Source organism: Canis aureus, chromosome 18, assembly GCF_053574225.1.
Source record: "Canis aureus isolate CA01 chromosome 18, VMU_Caureus_v.1.0, whole genome shotgun sequence".
NCBI classification, from domain to species: Eukaryota; Metazoa; Chordata; class Mammalia; order Carnivora; family Canidae; genus Canis; species Canis aureus.
Window position 1 is genome coordinate 20281681 of NC_135628.1, and position 16487 is coordinate 20298167.

Consider the following 16487-nt stretch of genomic DNA (forward strand, 5'->3'; position numbering starts at 1 on the left):
TTATCCTTTTAAAAATGTATTCACCATGCAGAGATGTTTAATGCTTAGCCTTTGATCATTTATCAAAAAGCTTTATGAAATTTTACTCACTTTATATTCTTGCCTCTTCTTGTGAGGCTTCTTAGAAATGTGCACAACCTGTTTAAGAAATGTATATGTTTTCAAAGTAAATGTTTGACCTCCCACCTTGATGCTTTTGCTTTTAAACACAAACACACACACACACACACACACACACACACACACACTCATAACCCCCCCACCCCTTTCCTCTATATTTATGAATAACTTGATTGGAATGTGTGTTGTACTAAAACTATATACAAACTAAAGTATTTCAGAGAAAGAATTTTATTTTAAAAATTATAAAAATCTGAAAATAGTAGTTTTGAAAATAGTCTAGACAAAGGTACTCAAGATATTTGACCCTCAATATTTTACTTTTAAACTTGATACAACAGTCTGTTTCTTAGCTTTGTTGTATGCTGATATTTCTACTTATTTAACATCAAAAAGCTGTAGTGGTTTCTCTTTATAGATTGTGCCTGTGTTCTGGAATTGCCTCCTGCTGTCCATGAATTGCTTCTTGGCTTGTTTTGTTAGAATTTCTCACCAGGGTTTTTGTGAGCCATGTAGCTAACATTAAAAAAAAAAAAAAAAAAAGCAAGCATTTGATACAGTAGACTGGATTAGTAAAAATTACACTTACTATTCATAATGATAATTAAGTAAACGTCTTGGTTCAGCATATCAGTTTTATGTAATAAAAGCTCATGCAAATCTCATGTAATAACATGCATATATAAAATTGTCTACAATGACTGCTTTTTTAGTTACTTATGTAATATTAAATAACTGTTTTTTGCAGAAATTCCAGAAACTTACTTTTTCATTAAAAAATAATAGAAAAAAATCCTTACTCGTTTCAGAGTATGTGTAATTTGGTAATGGAGCATTTAGATTTTGGCTTCTTTCATTTCAGTTGGAAATAGTATTGGTGTAAGTGAGTGTTGCCATGGGAACCTCCACATTAGATGTAAAAGGCAAGACTGTCTAAGTGGAGGAGGAGGGGCGATGTACTAAAATACCACTGGCCTAAATGATCTATTTTATGTGTGTGTTGAGGGTGTAGAGGCAGCTAGTTTGAGAGGAGAAGAGAAAGTAGTGCAGAGAGTAAATGTTAAAACTATATACTCATACTTTTGGAATCTCATAGGTGGAAGTGTTTTAAATTTGAAATGTGATTCTTAATTATTTGTGTCATTTGCATATGCTGGAAGTCTTTGCATACCTTATTTTTAAACTGTTGATGAAACATGTTTAACTTATTTGATTTTAGATAAAATAGTTAATTCAGTGAAATGTGATTGGAAGGTTAGCATTTTGGTCTCTGGGATGGCTTTAATTATAAATTTTATTAAAGATAGTTATACTTAATTCTTTTTCAGATATCAGGAAAAAATTTGAAAACTATTTTTTGGAGCCATTTGGCTTTCAAAGCAAAGCTGGCTTTACAGTATTTTTAATATTAGGTTTCAAAAGTTAAATAATTTTAATATTTAATAAATGTTACTCCAGGAAATAATGACTTACTGTATTTGCATGTATAATGTATGGTTTTCTGAAAAAAAATAAAAACAGCAAAAACAAGCATCAAATCCTCTTGTATCCTTCAGGAGCACATGCGTTGCTATTAATAAAGATGGTTAGAGAACAGCCAGCTAACTGCATGTAAAATAACATTTTTGTTTTTGGTATATTTAGATTACAAAGGACAGTGAAATTGTGCCCAACGTGAGTTAGCTGGTAGAAAAGCAACATCACCATTGTACTGTTAACACTATGGATTCTGGTTGTCAGATACACGTGTAAAAAAAGGAAAGACATTAACCTGGCAAAAACTGTTTAAACTTACCTTTTTAGTCCGTCCAGAGAAAGAGTAAAGCTGCCAAGGTAATAAAACATCCGGAAGTTTTTAAAATAAAAAGAGTAATTTAAATTAAAAAAACGGGAGGCGGGAGCGCGAGAAGAAAGAGTGAAAAAGACAGTACTGCTCCCCAGGCCAGGCAGCATCTGATGTAAATTAACCGCAGTGGAAGTGTATTGTTTCCAACTCAGCACAAACAATGCGGGGCATCTCTTTGCGAGGGGTGGGTGTTGGCGTGGAAAAGGGGGTGTTGAGAAGTGAGCTGGGTTGCGGTGAGTTTAGCATTCTGCGGCATAGAAAACAGCAGGATTGAAAGTAAAGAATGAGAAAGTGTCTTTGCATATAAAATTGACCAAGTTAAACCTTCAAGAGATGTGAAATAATTCATAACTGTGAGAGAATGCTTCGTTGTCAGTAATCTAAAGAGGGTTTTTTTTTTTTTTTTTTTTAAAGAGACCTTGGCCTTATGCTGTAAAACGTTCAGCAACCAAAATAACCCGCTTTGAGGTGTACTTCAGCATGGGATGTCTGTTTAGTTTTAGACTTCCTAAAACAAAACAAAACAAAACAAAATTAAGCAAAAATGTATTTCTTGGAAAAATAGATAATAAGGTGGTAAAAAGTCAAGCTTATTAAAAAAATACTTTAAGAAAACGAAAGTAAGGGCAACACCATCTGTGTTGTTTTTCTCTTTCAGTTTTTGCCTGCTGTGCCCCCTCTCCCCGCCCCACCCCACCCCATCCCCAGGCTTCCTTGGGGAAAAAAAGTCTGACAATCTTAATAGAGTGAAAAGCATAAAATTCACATGGGCTTATCAATAAATGGATTCAAAATAGCTTTGCTTTAATCAACTTTAAAAAGTTTCATAATGTAGAATTTTCTAGAAGGCAACTAATATTTATTATTAAGTACCTTTGGTGTATCAGGCTATCATGCCGGGTATTTATGCATTTTAAACCATTTAATCCTTACAGCAACCTCATGAAATGCATATTATCATTTTTTGTGAGGAAGTTGAGGCTTATTTAGGAAGGGACCACATGACAACATGTAATTATTATAAGAATTAGCGTAATGTAGCAAAAAAGAAAGCATTTTAGATAGAAGCCTTAAAAATATTATATAGGACTAATACCTTCAAGTCTGGCATTTGTTTAGATTATTACAATAATGAAAAAGCTTTGATTTGTTTATTTAAAAACAAAACCAGTGGAAATCCTTTTTCATGCTCCGTTGATATCACCATTTAGTACACACTCCACCCCAAATCAAAATATAGAAAGAATTATTAGTCGACTAAAAAAGTCCACCATAGGTCATTTAAAGCAATTTTGTTTTTGGTCTTATATGTTTGAATCTAACCAACTACAGGAATAAAGGAGACAAAAAAATGTGGAACTGGAAGTGAAAACCCTAAGTTTTAAACCTAAAATAACTTCCATGGAAGGTCTTATAGAAGTTGGGTATTAAAAAGAGGCAAAGTGTATCTTACTTAGAGTATGTGTGTACAGGACATTTTCACATATGTTTTCTCTTTTAACTTGTGATTTAAATTTTTTATTTTCCAAAATAAGTTATTTAGTCACAACTTTTTAAATACCAAAAATTGGCCTTTACAAAAGATCAATGAGAGTTTCAGTGTGCATGTATACTTTTTGGTATGTGTATAGTATTCAACATTAAGACTGAAGACTAACAGTGTGTAAAGCTTATTGCTCAATAATAATAATGAAGCGTATTCTTTAGTCCTATTTGACATTACAACTATTGTTTGGTGTTTTATTGAGTCATAATGTGTTGGGAATTGATGATTTTTATCTTGTCAATATTTTTAACCCCTCTCAACATATACAATTCTTCAGTCATATTACTAAAGAAATCTGTCTCAACAGCTTTTAACAAAAGGCCTTTAAAGTAGTATGGGTGTGTGTGTATGTGTATATATGTGTATGGGATGGTGTGTGTGTTTTAATAGTTTTATCCTAAAGATAATTCATTGAAAGATACTTTCTGTACCTAATTCAGGTTATGTTTTTTAAAAGAAATGAACAAACCCACACTCACCATCATCTAACTATATAAAACATAGATTTCATTGAAGGCTATAAGAAAATCTCATGGTTAAGACATTTTTCTTTGCCAGTTTTTCTCTGAATTTTATAAAATTCAAGTATGCTGAAGTTTGAAATGCTAATGCATGTTTGGAAAACAACCCTGAGACTTTCATCTGTTTAAGTAGTCTGATAATCTGGTTTCATCCTTCTAGATTTCTAGTTCCAAACATGATTTTTTTTTTTTCAAACATGATTGGCAGTAGTTTGGAAAGAAGAATGAAGAGGAAACCTTTTTCCTTATGTTGTTGTGTTCAACAGGGAAAAATCAACATTCTTGTTGCTATAGCTTAGAACACTAAAAAAGGGCCTCATACCAGTTCCCAGGGTTTTTTGGTAGTCATATGTGAATCTTCTTTTATTTCAATTTGTTGTCTTCATTCTTAATATTCCCAGCCTGTTATATCCATGTTGTTTCTAGAAATGCTTACTATATAGATTGCTGTGAAAGGAAATGATAGAGCAGAGAATATTGGCAAGAAATTTCTGGCGATAAAGAAAAAAAAAAAGAAAGATATTCTAACACTGGCCCTTACTAGGGTAAATTCCAAGGGAATAAAGATTATTACTGGTCAAAAAACCGTCTAACTAGATAGTGATGAAAACTGGAGTTCAGCCAAATTTATTTTTTTGTGTTTTTGTTCTTTTCCTGTTTTTGGTTGTATTGGAAGAGACCTTTGTTGGGTCATCTGATTATGACAGGATGAAGGTCAAGTTTAGTTGTACTTGACTTCAGTGATGGTATCTTTCTAACCAAAGTGGCCTATAATAATGAAATTGTTCATCAAAAAAAAAAAAAAAAAAAGAGCAATCTGTGATCTTTATCTCTATATCAGATTTAAATCGTGATGTGTTTTTTGAAGATTGAGGTTGTGATTTTAAAAGGATGAGCTGTGATATTTCAGGAAGTGTGCTAATGTGAACATACAGCAGTGTTTTCATGAAGGGAAGGTGATATGGGAAAACTGTAGTAATGAGGGTGAAGGAAAATAAGGACTTCAAAAGAAAAATACCCATTTTGTTTTTGTTGTTTAAGGGAGAATTTATAACTGGGGAATTTATAAGTATTATCAACTATATGTGGACGTAGAGTTAAAAATAATAGGGAAAGTAGCACTTCCAAATAATAATTTTGATGTCCATGCTGAACACCTTTTATTAAATATGTTTACAATATAGTTAAATACCAAAATAAACGGTAAATAAATTCTAAAATAAGGAGTTGCTGATTTTTATTTTAATTTGTAGTATGTGTCATGTAGATAGGATCATAACTGCGGCATGAGTTTTGGGAAAAGGTACTGTGGAAATGGGCTGTTTGTGGTTTCACGCTCTAACCATTTACTATTTCGCACTTATTTTCTATCGAGAATCATAGATGTGCATCTGTGCGGATGTGACTCTTCACCTGGCACTTCTCCCCTGCTCTGCCAAGACAAAATTTTACCATCTAAGAAATGTTATTTTCTCCACATCCCATGGTAACTTTTTTTTTTTTTTTAAGATTTTATTTATTTATTCATGAGAGACAGAGAGAGAGAGAGAGAGGCAGAGACACAGGCAGAGGGAGAAGCAGGCTCCATGCAGGGAGCCTGACACGGGACTTGATCCTGGGTCCCCAGGATCACACCCTGGGCTGAAGGCAGGTGCTAAACTGCTGAGCCAACTGGGCTACCCCCTCATGGTAACTTAAACTGAATTTTTTTTCCCATTGGCAACAAAAATGAAGGTTTTTATTTATTTATTCATGAGAGGCACTGAGAAAGAGATGCAGAGACTTAGGCAGAGGGAGAAGCAGGCTCCCAGCGAGGAGCCTAACGGTGGGACTCCATCCCAGGACCCTGGGACCACATCCTGAGGCAAAGGCAGATGTTCAACCACTGAGCCACCCAAATGCCCCTGAATTTTAAACGTGCTTGAATTTTTTTATATGATATCGCAATGTAATTACAAAGAGGACCAACAAACATCTATTTATAATTTTTCATGCAAACCTTTTTGAAGGGAGAAAAAAATACCTTTCCTAACCCCCTCATCTTTTGAGTCATCAACATTTAATTTTCTTTGCATTATTTTACTTTTTCCTGCTGACTTTTAATTGTAATCTTAAAAACTAAAAAAATCAATGTAAAAGGATTCGAAATAGAGTTTAGGATGAAAAATTTATCCAACTGCTTCTGTTTGTTTTTTCCCCTGCATTTCCCACTGAAATTCCTTAAAGTAAGTTCCTTCCTTTCCATTCTTTTTTAAATTGGACCCAAGGAAGGCATTTAGTAAATTTTTTTCCTCGGACCCCAAGCCACAGCTTTGGTAGACTCTTTAAGTCCATATGTTCCTATGTGAACCCATGTCTTTGATATGGTGTTTGCTTTTTGATGGGCCCTTTAATTATTCTTTCCTAGTAATGATTTAAAACAAATGGGTGGGATCATTCTCATATTCTCTTAAGGTGTTCCACATCTAACCTTGGTTTGATAGGGGTGATTGTGTTATCATATGTCTAGTTTGAGTTGTACTTTGTCTTGGTTGTGCTTCTGAGTGGGCATACTTTTTGCTTTTCTTTTCAGTGTTCACTCAATACATAATTAATTGAAATGAAATGGCGATAAAGCTTGTGTGGGAAAGAAGTCCTTGTTTCCTGTCTTTGTTGGCACTTGTGGGTTCCTAATCTCCTAAGACTCTTGGGATGTAGATCTGTACATCACAACTAGGGGTGGGTAGTTTTTATGGTGAGGAAGAGGGAAAAAGATAGTATTGAAGCAATTCCTGTCTAGGTCTGCAAAGTGCAGATTGCATTTCTCTTTCAGTGGTGTTAGGTTTATGGCCCTTTTTTTGGAAAGTGCTATTAAGTGTTTGGAGACCTTTATCTTTCTCTGTTTTGTTGTAGCAGATGGAGTTGTCCTCTGGTGGTTTTGCTAGGTATGATAAATGTTGTACTAAAACTGCTTGGTGGAAGTTTGATCTGGAAAGATTACTGTTTGTTTCAGTTTCCTGAAGAAAATGGAATCATAGTATTCAAACTGTTGGGGAAACAAGCCCATCAGGAGATCAGTAATAATAATGTGTACTTTTCACTGACGCTTGTGATTTTTTTTTTTTTTTGTCTCTTCTACAAAGGTTTAGGAACAAAACCCAGAAATGATGATCACTTTTGTCTGAAATAATATAAATAGTAGAAGTAATCAAAACCTTTTCTCTCTGAGCATACAGGGAGAGATGTCTACTTAATGAAGAATTGCTCCTATTTTGCAAAATAATAATGGAAGCAAAGAAGTTATGTAGTTCTCTTGTGTTCACAGAGAGATTACTCAAGGGACACAGTGTTAAAGTCTCTCTCACATAGCATAGTTATTCTTGGTTGTATTGCTAAAAAGATTTCTTTGTACATATTTCTAATATTCTAAGAGGCGTGTCCCTCTTTGTCCATACTTTTTTTTAAGTTTAATTCTAATTTGACTAGTATAACTTTTACTTCTAGTAGCTTTTATGCAAATCTGTGGTTTACCTACACTGGGGTTGAAAGGTACTAGCAAGCACTTAGATATTGCTTGCATTGAAACAAATGTTTGATCAAATCCTTTTGATAAACATCACTAAAAATGGGTAGGAGAGTCTAACCTAACTACATGTCATCATCTGAAGACACTGTTTTTTTTTTTTTTTCTTTCTTCAGGGATTCCCATTCTAGCTCAACTGGATGCAATCTGGGAATAAAGTAGTAGCCTAAACTGAATTTGTAGGGTGATTTGTAAATAATTATTCTCCTCAATTTCAGTTATTTGCATTAATACTTCCTTAATGTAGGGAATTAAAAGTTGACTAGTTTTTGAATCTGAAATTCCCTTTTCCAGCTCATTTATCTTTGATGTTCTAGCTTTTATATATTCCTAGCTTTAATAGTTAGAAGCAACTTAGCGAAGGATACTAGGAGGCTCACAGTCTTGCACCAATGTTGGAGAAAAGTGGTGAACCATCATCGGAGTACTAGGTGGTCTCAGTGGTGTCTGAAGTGCACCCAGGTCTTTGACCAGGGTTATAGCACCTGTGGAGAGTATGTAAATACCTCTGGTTGGGGCGGGGGGCGGGGGGGGGGGGGGCGCGCTTCTGGCACCACCTCCCACAGTGGGGGGTAGCCTGTGTACTTGTTGGAAGATTATTGGCTTGTGATACCAAGTTTTTCTTTTTACTGAGGCTGCTAGGAAATCAGAGCTAGATTTTGGCACCTAGTAATAATCATCATCCTTTTCAAGCCTTCCCTGTTTCTGTATGGTTTCCATTCTCACTTGTAGTTTTAGTTTGTCACATACTTACTTAGTCATTACTGTCTAGTAGGCACTGGGAATACATGGTGAACATGAAGGACCCACTCTGTTTCTTCTTAGCACTTACAAGTTCGTGTGTTTGTATCATAAACTATCACAGAATCCTTTTTGGAAATAAAGATACAAATCATAACTCTGGATTCCTAGGGCCATCAGGTTTTCTTACCACTTCTCTGTTTAAAAAAATCTTCTATGTAACTTTTATTCCTCGTTCCTTTATTTTCATTGTCTTTGCTTTTTTTCCCTTCAAAAATTTTTAATGAAATGAATACACTTGTCCGCCTTTTCTTCTTAACTTTTGTATTTCCTAGTAAGACCATGTCTAAATGTTTTAAATGTGTATTTGCATATGCCACTTTTAAAAACAAAAATGGGATTGGTTTTTGCAACTTATTTTTTCACTTAATGTAATTTTATGTGTCTTGATATAGAAAAGATTTATTTTATACTTTTTAATTATTATAAAGCATTCCATTAACTGGACAGACTTCTGCTATTATAGAAAGGCTACCCTGAATATTCTGGGACATAGATCTTTTCATGTATGTACAGTATACATGAATTTATCAGTAAGAGAATTCTTTTTTTTTTTTTTAAGATTTATTTTTATTCATGAGAGACACAGAGAGAAAGGCAGAGACACAGGCAGAGGGAGAAGCAGGCTCCCTGGAGAGAGCCTGATGTGGGACTAGATCCTGGAACTCCAGGAATCCCCGCCGCCCCCCCCCCCCCCCCCAAAGGCAGATGCTCACTGCTGAGTCACCCAGGCATCCCAGTAAGAGAAATTCTAAGAAATGGAATTACTGGGTCAAAGAGTTTGTGTTAAGAGAAATTCTAAGAAATGGAATTACTGGGTCAAAGAGTTTGTGTATTTTAAATTTTGATTGATGTTGCCAGGTTTTTCACCAAAGTTAAATCTTCCATTAACAGTATAGGAACCTATTTATTAATACTCTTGTCAACACTATCTTTATTTTTTTTCCTAGTCTGATAGTTAAAAAATGGCATAAGGGTTTTAATTTTCTTTCTTTCATTTTTTAAAAATTCCAAGTTATGAGTTTGAGCATTTTATTATTATTATTATTAAAGATTTTATTTATTTATTCATGAGAGAGAGAGATAGAGGCAGAGACATAGGCAGAGGGAGAAGCAGGCTGCATGAGAAGAGTGTGATGCGGAACTTGATCCCAGAATCCTGGGGTTACCATTTGAGCCAAAGGTGAATCCTCAACCATTGAGCCATCCAGGTTCTCCTTAGTTTGAGCATTTTAATAATGTTTCCTGGCCATTTATTTTTGTTTTTGTTTTTTTGTTCCAGTAATTGTTTCTTCCTATCCTTTGGACATGTTTTTATTGGATTCATTCCTTCGGTGGATATTTGTTGAGTACTTAGGATTTGCTGCGCACTGTGCTAGGCATTGATCTTTTCTTTTTTTTTTTTTTTTTTTGGCATTGATCTTTTCTAATTGATATGTATTAGTGTCAAATGCTTATTCATTTATTCAACAAATATTTATTGACTATCTACTATGTACTAAGTACTAGTCTAGGCCTGGGAATAAATCAGAGAGAAAACATACTCCCTCATATACCCATACCCACATTTATACTCCTGCTCTTATATTTTACAGAGTGTGAGTATGTATGGGGAAATATATATCTTGCAAATATTTGTGGCCAGTTTGTCATTTCTTCTTTATTCATTTTGTTTATAGTACTTTTTGAAAAATAGAAATTTTGAATTCTTCGATCACTGAATTTGTCAGTCTTACTTTTTATGACTTCTGACTTTTATGTCCTGTTGTCTCTCCAAGATTATAAAATTTAAAAAAAGATTTACACATTTTTATTTTGCTTAATGATTTCATTTTTTAAAATTAAATTTTTGATTCATTTAGGATTTATTATGGTGGAGGGAAGGAGGGTAAAGATCTAGATTACTTTTTCTTTAAATCAATCTAGTGGGCAGCCCTGGTGGCTCAGCAGTTTAGAGCCTCCTTTGGTGCAGGGGATGATCCTGGGGACCCGGGACTCTTTTAATTTCATACACTCAATTGCCATGTGTATTTGGGTCTACTCTGAGCTCTCCATACTCTTCTATTGATATCTCCTTGTTGATTTTTCCTTAAGTAGGACATTTTTACTTTCTGTTGCTTTATTTTCCTGTCTATCCTACCTGGGAAAGGTAGGTAGTCTTTCATTGGTCTTTTTTCCCCTCTCAGAATTTTCCAGTTTACTTTTGCTTTTTTATTGTTCTAAATAGACACGAGAGTCATTTTATCATGTTTCTCGCAAAACATTCTATTAATATCTTGATTGAGATTATACTGGGTTCATGGATTAATTTATAGAAAATTGGTATATTTACAAGACCAAGTCTAAGAGTAAGATTTACTCAATTTTTGTATCTTTTATATCTCTTACTAGGATTTTCAAGTTTTCTTCTTGTATATCCTAAGCATTCCTTGTACAGTTTATTCCAAAGTCCTTTTATCTTTACTGTTGTTGGTATACATGGAGGCCTTTCTTTTTCTTTTTTAGCATTCCAACTATTCTTGTTCATAAATATGAAAAGTATTGATTTCTACATATTAATTTGAACTCAACTTCCTTTTTGAATTTTCTTATGTTTTTAGTAGTTTTTCAGTTGGCTGTCTTGGGTTTTCCAGTTCTAAAAATGATCATTTTGCCTCAGGTTTTCTAAATTTAGATCTCTTATTTCTTGCTTTACTACTTACATTGGGTGATACTACCAGAATAATTTTGAATAATAGTAGTAATAATAAGTGTGCCTGTCATGTTCCTGTTACTAATGAGAATGCTTTAATGAATTTGATCATAAACACAATGGTAGCTTTTGGTTTAAAGGAGGTTAAGGAAATATCCCATGATTCTTAATTTTAATGTGTGTTTTCATTCGGTTCCTCAACAAATATTTAAGATGTTTTTGGTATGGATCTGATACTCCATTGGCACTAGAAAGTGAGTAATCAGAATAGAAACCATCCCTGCCCTAATGAAATTCATAATCTAATTGAGGGGAGACAGATACTAATTTTACCACAAAAAGCTATACAGTATTTTTGTTACTATGATGCAGTGGGATAAGATGGGCTAAAGGATTCTGTAGATGGGGAGATTTTTCCTAGAGGTCAGGAAGGTCTTATTGGACAAAGTAACCATTGATTTGTGACCTTCAAGAGGGAATGAACTAACTAGGCATAGGAGAAGAATGTTCCAAACAGAGGGTGGTACATTTGAAGGGAAGTGTGGTTTGGATGAGGCTAAAGAGTTGGGCTGGCCTATCAAGCTCCTTTTAGTCATGCTACTCATTTTGTTCTTTATACTAAGAACAGTGGGAAGCCTTGATTGAATATTTTAAGCAGGGAGGCAGGATAATCACATCTGGATTTTCTATAAGAGGGTAAAAGGGTCGGGATCCCTGGGTGGTGCAGCGGTTTGGTGCCTGCCTTTGGCCCAGGGCGCGATCCTGGAGACCCGGGATCGAATCCCACGTTGGGCTCCCGGTGCATGGAGCCTGCTTCTCCCTCTGCCTGTGTCTCTGCGCCTCTCTCTCTCTATGTCTATCATAAATAAATAAAAATTAAAAAAAAAAAAAAAGAGGGTAAAAGGGTAAAAGCTGGGAGACTAACTGGGAGTCTGTTGGAATAGGCCAACCATGTGAGGATGGTACCTTGAGCTAGAGTCATGGCTTTAGGAAATGTGGTAACATGATAGTGTGTTCAGTTGTTTTCCTCAAAGTACTTTAGATTTAGGAACTAAAAGTCAACCGTGATATTCACTAAGAATAACTCCTGCCTTGGATGGAACCAAGTAGAGGTACAGCTTTTGGGATAAGAAATATCCAAGTTGGTCCCAGTAGGTTTTTAAATTGTTTTTATCCTTGTCCTCCATTTCTTCTTCTCTTTTCTCTTTTTGTTTCCTGACTAAACATCCAGTCCCTTTTCATCATATTCTGTTCTTTATTCTTCAACATCCTTTCATCCAGCAAACATTCATTGAGCAACTCCTGTGTTTCCTGTACTCTGCTGAGTGCTGGGAAAGAGATGAATGGGCCCTCAAGGTCATCATCATGTATTAGATGAGGCAGATGCATATTCATAAAGCAACACCTGGTACTAAATGTAACATACACAATGTTCAAAATGAAGTTATTGATCTATTTAGGGCATCTCATGATTGACTTTTTTGAATAGGTGAGGTCTAAATTACATTTTAAAAGATAAATAGAAATTTGCCAAGGGGAGAAGAGGAGGCCTATTTTCAGGCCACAGGAATACAGCATATGCAGGGATGCAGAAACCTGAAGCAGCACAATGTTTTTACTGAACTCTGGCAGTTGGATATTTCTGGATTTTGAAGTTTCTGGTTGTAAAGGAAGGGAGAAGTAGCAAGAAATGAGATGAGCCAGATTGGCAAGACACAGGAAGTCTCTTTCAGAATCACTGTATTCAGAAAAGCATTTATGTAGATTGGAGCAGGGGCGGGTAGGAAAGGATAGCATGAGAAATTATGGTAGCAGTATATTTCGTTTTGGGAAGCCCATGACTCCATTTAGAAAATGTCCCTTTTTCAGGACTCCTGGGTGGCTCAGTGGTTGAGCATCTGCCTTCAGCTTGGGGCGTGATCCCAAGGTCCTGGGTTCGAGTCCTGCATCGGGCTCATTGTGGGGCTCCTGCTTCTCCCTCTGCCTATGCCTCTGTCTCTCTCTGTGTCTCTCATGAATAAATAAAACCTTAAAAAAAAAAAAAGAAAGAAAACGTCCCTTTTTCTAGGCTAACAAGACAGTTGTTAGCCTAAATTTCAGAAGGCAAATTTAGTTGTACTTTTTAGAAAAATACTATCTTTGTAAATGCCTTACATTGTGTTCTGGGCAAACGCTTGCAGATAATAAAAACTAAATGATGAAATCACCTGTGTTGTTCACTGGAGACAGAACTTGCAGTGGACTCAGCTATGAGGGCTCACGTCCTCACTAACTTAAAATTTACTTCCAGGGAGAGACTTGAGATTTGTTGAAAAGTTTTTAAATGAAAATTGCTACTTGTACTCAGTTAATAGAATTTATATTGCGTGTCTGTTTAAAAAAGCTGAAAGCTAAGCTTAACATTAAATATTGAAGTCTTAAAAAAAATATTGAAGTCTTAGATGAGACCATCTGATACCAAAATATGATGGTGTTATCATTTAAGCCCCTTAAAAAAAAAAAAAAACTAATGTGGTTCTCTTGCAGTATTAAAATCTTTCCTGAGATGTCTTCTGCCCCACTAACCATTTCTCTGTTCCTTGAGGGAGGTATTTAGGGATTGAAACCACCAGGCTACCTCACTGAAAGCTGGAAATATAATTTTACTTAGCCATTCCTGGTAGTATGCTCTCAATGTGATAAGAAAGTGCTTTTCTAATTCCAGGTGCTAATATTATGACCAGACTTTGAAGAAAGTGATATTTCTAGTTTATAGAATTAAGTGAGATCCTTATCTAGGACTCTGAAGGAATTAACAGATACCTTCAGAACACTATACAGCTGAGGTGTAGATAGAGGTAGGGCTCTAAAGGGATCAGATGGGTAGTGGCTAAGTAATAGCAGATGTTCCTTTTAAAATCTATCAGTCAGATGTCTGTGAAGTACTGTGTGTGTTTTTGGCTGACTTCGTTCTGTGGGAATCCTTTATATTTGCACTTTATGCTTCTGAAAGAATCAAGAAGAAACTATTCAGATGATTTAGAAATTTGGAGACCAGTATTTTTTGCTTTGAAGGGTGGACAGAATTACATAGGAAGGAAATTCTGATTAACTATTGGGGCAGCAAAGTATATAATTACAGTATGAAAGCAAATTGGGTATCGTAAAAAGAGCACTTATATTAGGAGTCTGAAGACAGATTTGAGTTCATTGTTCCCACTATCTGTTATGTGGCTTTGGGTAAATTATTTGATTTCTCTGACTTTTTTAGGCATAACTACAAGTGGTTAGAATCTTAGTACTGATACTATGTGTCGATTATTTTGAGGCTTAAATAATATGTAAGACAAAAACTGCCACTGATCTGTAAAAAGATGGCCATTGAATCTCCTGTGTGAGCATAGTCCTTACTGTAATGCCATTTTTTAAGGCTTTTGCTTTTTGTGAAAATCACATAGTAGAATTTCTATCTTTCCTTTTTTTTTTTTCTCACCAAAAAACCTTCAGGGTTGACTTTGCCAGAATGTTCTAACATAATCAGAGGGGAAAAATATACATTACTATTTGGGAATCTTGAAACCATATCAGAACTCTGATTCGCAAAACAGGACTTTTAGAGCTTTGAGAAGAGTCTGTGTGATGTGATGAAGGATCATGGGATTTGGATTCAAAACTCAAGTTTGAGTTGCTTACTAGTTGTATAGACTTGGGCAAGTTCATTCATTTCCAGAAATGAACCATAGAGAAAACTGCTGTCATAACTGTCTTCAGTTTAATTTATATTCAGGAGCATATTTCCCAAGACTATATTTACAATACGGTAATTGTCTTACACATTACATGGTTGAGTTCCAGTTTTCTCTTAGTTTCTGTAATAAATTGGAGGCAGTGGAGTTCAGAGCTAGTTTCCCTGATGCAAACTGGCCATATGATCTTGAGAAGTTATTTAACATCTCTGTTCCTCAGTTTCTTCATTTGTAAAATGGACATTATTAGTAATACCTACTTCATAGGTTTACCTTTAGAGAAAGGTATTTGATCCATTGTATGTACTCAGTGGTGTTAATTAGTCCTATTATTAAGATCACTGTTGGAATTATTAAGGTAAAAAAATGAAGTTCTCAGTTGATAAAAATTTGAGACTCTAACAGAGTAGTTCAAGGATGAGTCCTGGTTACTGATTTTCTACTTTTTATATAAAGATTTGGAAAAAAATGTTTATTCACCGAAGGGGAGGAAAAAATATCTTTTTCCTTCTATTCCCCTGATTCTTTTGTCAGTAAATTAGACTGACAAAGGACAGATTAACAAGAGAAAAGCATACAAGTTTACTTAATATAAGTTTTATGTAATAGGGAGTCTTCATAAGGAGGAAGACATCCACCTCTGCCAGTGGTTAAAGCTGTTTTTGGACCAAGGTTGATGAAGAGTAGTAGAAAGTGGGAAAATAGATAGGACAAAGGGTATCAGGTGAGGATAGTAAACTGGGGGAAGCTTTGCAGGGCCTGTTCATTGGGATCCCCCGAGTCCCTCTGTCTTTGGAGATAAGGATGTTCCTTTCCTCTAGGTATAGGGAGGGTACCTCTCACTTGAGGGTCTTATGATCTACTTCAAGGGAGAAAGGGAAGGTCAGAGAGTTGTTTCTGCATCTGCAGTTTCTCAAATTTCATCATATGGCAAGGCGCCATATTTTAGGACAGTGTGTTTTGAACCCTGTCACCACCATAAAAATTAAACAATTAAAATAAATTTTAGGTTTCTCCTAATTAAAGTATAAGCTTTTTAGTGATGTCTAAATGTAATAGACATATGCTTGACTTACACTTTTTTTGTTAATTTGCATTTATAAGTAGAAATATAAATGCAGATAAAAACATTTCATTAGATAAAAACACATTTTCAGTATTGCCTTATTTCCTAATATTGCCATTCCTACATTAAAAAAAGTCTTACTGTGAGATAGGTATTATTTCTTACAAATATGAATGGTTCCTAATTTGTTTTTGTTTTTTTTTTTAAGATTTTACTTATTTATTTGACAGAGAGCACAAGCAGGGGGGAGTGGCAGACTGAGGGAGAGGGAGAAGCAGGCTTCTTGAAAAGTGGGGAGCCCAATGCAGGACTTGATCCCAGGACCCTGGGATCATGACCTGAGCTGCAGACAGACATTTAACTAGCTGAGACGCCCAGGTGCCCTGATAAGCAATTTTTAAAAACTATTGATTTTAGGAGTGTAAGGAAGGGCAAGCATAAAGATACCACACTTTTTCCTGTTTGATCAAGAACAGGATAAAAAAGAAAAAATAAGTAGAGAATATAACAAAATATACTTTTAGAGTGTTGATTCCTTGGATATAATTGAAGAACTGTTAGTGATTTCTATAAGCAAAATTAAGGAAATATAAATTAGTAAATTATCA

The 16487-nt window shown here is 35.0% G+C and overlaps 1 protein-coding gene and 1 long non-coding RNA gene across 2 annotated transcripts in view; one reads left to right on the forward strand and one right to left on the reverse strand.

Moving 5' to 3' along the window:
* The window catches only part of HIBADH (3-hydroxyisobutyrate dehydrogenase), a 107989-nt gene that overhangs the window by 34374 nt on the left and 57128 nt on the right, over nucleotides 1-16487 (forward strand). The gene's annotated exons all lie outside the window — the stretch shown is intronic.
* LOC144288285 (uncharacterized) lies at nucleotides 336-2360 on the reverse strand. The gene is made up of 2 exons (XR_013356245.1): nucleotides 1916-2360; nucleotides 336-636 (listed from the first exon to the last, which is right to left on the reverse strand). It is a non-coding gene; the product is annotated as an uncharacterized LOC144288285 (long non-coding RNA).